We start from the raw sequence: 2,827 nt of genomic DNA, 5'->3' as shown, positions 1-2,827 counted from the left end.
CCATCAATAACAACTAATTCATTTCTAAGCAATACACAACCAAATTTATCAAACCAAATAATAGGACATTTGTCATTTATCAACCATGACACAAGTAAAATGTAATAAATAGATCCATATACAATTAAACTATACTAATAATATATTAATCATCTATGAATATGTATTAAAACCATAAGCAATTTTAGGAGTATATTTAATTGTCTAGTTTCTTTCATTGTCAAAGCACGCTATGAAAGAGTTCACAACGGCTTGTTGAGCTTCCAATTGAGCTTTCACTCGAGCTAATTCTTCATCTTTCCGTGCTCGTTGCTCTTCAAATTTTTCTTTGAGCACATCTATTACACAAGCAAAATTCAACTAAAAAATTCAATAAATAAATTCAGTTCATTGTATATACCAAACAAGTTAATGTATCCTGTAATTTGAGAACCTTCATCTAAGTTATGGCATACTTAAATGATTCAGTTAGATAATTTACATGAACAAATACAGAATTTTTTTTGTATAATTATTCATTGATAAACAGTAAATGCTATCTTGTAAGGCATTCATTGCAGTTGCTGCACAAGCCGAATTTTCAAAATCCACAAAACAAAAAACAGGAGAATCTCCACCACGCTGTAAAGAACATGCATTTCAACGTAAAAGAAGTCACAGTGAATTTCAACTAATATCCACACAATCAAAATTGAAGAAGCTAATAATATTACTAACAGTACACTTACATGTTTGGATTCTTTGCTCACAAGCCTCACTTCTTTATATCCAACAAAAGGGCAAAAAATGTCTAAGATAACATCAAGGAATGTGAAAAAATAAATTAAAACTAAAGAAAAGCTCATAAAACAAAAGTAAATAACAGAATTGAATCCTAAAGCAGTGCATCTGCAGAAAAAGGATACGAGCCATTTCCTTTTTTGCTATCGAAAGGGAGACCTTCAACATATAAAGTACTTGAAGCATTCGAAGGTAGAGGAACTGTTTCTGGTCCAGGCCTGAAAACTGCATCTCCTGGTAGCTGACCACCATAACCAACCCCCGTCCATTTGGAGCAACATCTGGACCGACCATGACGCCCAATTATAGAAGGATCACTTAATGATTGACCTGGCAATCTACCAACCCCCTTTGACAATCTGAAACCACCAATTGCACTGGCTTTGCGGAATCATGAATAATGCATCACAAGCATATTCAGAACAGAACAAAGAAAAAAATGATATAGTACAAATACAATATATTGAACGTTGAAATGAAGAGGATAAAGGGGTGGTCCTTACCTGAACTGGCAGCAAAGGGAGAGGAAAAGAGCAGCAGTGAGCCAGAGAGACCAGAGAGCCAGAGATGCAGTCATCCAGATACACTATAAAGCTTAAATCTAATTCAATTCGATAGCACTGGCAGCAATGAATATAAAACTTCAATCCTAAATCAACGAATCATAAACCCTAACTAACTAAATCAGAATGACATAATGACACAATACTACTTTACATGTTGAAATTTTAAAACCACAACACTACATACCTTTTCAATGATGCCAAAACGATGAACACATCAGCAGTAGGATGAGCAGCACAAGCTACTTCAATGCTGCAACAGAATAAAACTAAACGAGATAATAAAACAGCAAAATTAAAAGAGTCCCACTTACCCAACTGTAGAAATATGCCCAAAAAAGTGAAACCAAATAATTAGATCAAAAATCATAACCGAGAACAAATTCAGAAAAAAATCCTAAGGAAATAACAATCAGAAACATCAAAAATTTAGAAAACTTAAAATAACCAGAGGCTTTCATATGTTCTGAAATTCAACAGAAAAGGGAGGAGTTGGAATTTCAAAACGCAACGGAGATGGCTGAACAAATGGTTGAACAGTGGCAGAATGGAGGCTAAACAACGGAAGAACAGATATTGAACGTAGGATTGAACACACAACGAAACAGAGGCTAAGCAGAGGCTGGAAGATGATGTTGGAGAAGCAGCATAAGCATGGCAAAATTAATGGCGACGGATGTACGGCGAAACAGAGGTAGAAGCTCGCAAAACAGAGGCAGAAGCATTGCGAACAAGGGCCGAACAGATACTCTGCGACGACAACAAAGCGGTGTGGACGCGATGGACCAGACACCACGACGCCAGAGCGGTGCAGTATCACCATCAATGGTGACGACGGCAACGACGGCTTCGCGTAGCTCCAATGGTGACAACGGCGACGGAGCTAGCAGTGACGAGGGCAACCAGGCTCCCCTCCAATGGCGGTGGCGCTAACTTCCTCTCTCCCTCGCAAGCTTGTCTCTCTCCTCGCATTATGACTCTCCCGACGGTAACACAACGACGGCGACGGTGGCAGTGACACCCACCGATGCCGTCTCCACTTTTCTCCCTCTCCTTCTTTCTCCTTCTTCCCCCCTTGAGCTCCCCCTCTCTCTTTTCTTTTCTTTTCTTTCCGTGTGTGTATGGTGAAGGACTAAGTATGTGTGTGTGGGGTGGGGGGGGGGGGTTGGGGAAAATAGTGAGGATTAAGGTTAGGGTTTGGAGAGTGTGTGTAAATTAGGTTTTTATTTGAGAATTTTAATAAAATTAGGATATAAAGTAGGTATTTTTAATAAAACTAGGAATAATTAAATTATTAAAATTTTAAATTCTAAATAAAAAATATCTAAATATATATGAAAATTATATGAGTTTTAATTAATTTTAAATTCAAAATCTTGTCACTTTAATTTAATTATTTTTTGGTAAATAATTTTTTAAAAATAAAACTATGAATAACTATAATAAATTACAAATAATTTATTATTTATTTTCCAACAATTAGG

General features: G+C 36.5%; 1 pseudogene; it reads right to left on the bottom strand.

Moving 5' to 3' along the window:
- Positions 1–204: 204 nt before the first annotated feature.
- LOC130962440 (RNA-binding protein 2-like) lies at positions 205–1,804 on the bottom strand (annotated as a pseudogene).
- Positions 1,805–2,827: the final 1,023 nt, after the last annotated feature.

This window comes from Arachis stenosperma, chromosome 2, assembly GCF_014773155.1.
Source record: "Arachis stenosperma cultivar V10309 chromosome 2, arast.V10309.gnm1.PFL2, whole genome shotgun sequence".
NCBI classification, from domain to species: domain Eukaryota; kingdom Viridiplantae; phylum Streptophyta; class Magnoliopsida; order Fabales; family Fabaceae; genus Arachis; species Arachis stenosperma.
This window is presented reverse-complemented; position numbering and strand designations above follow the sequence as displayed.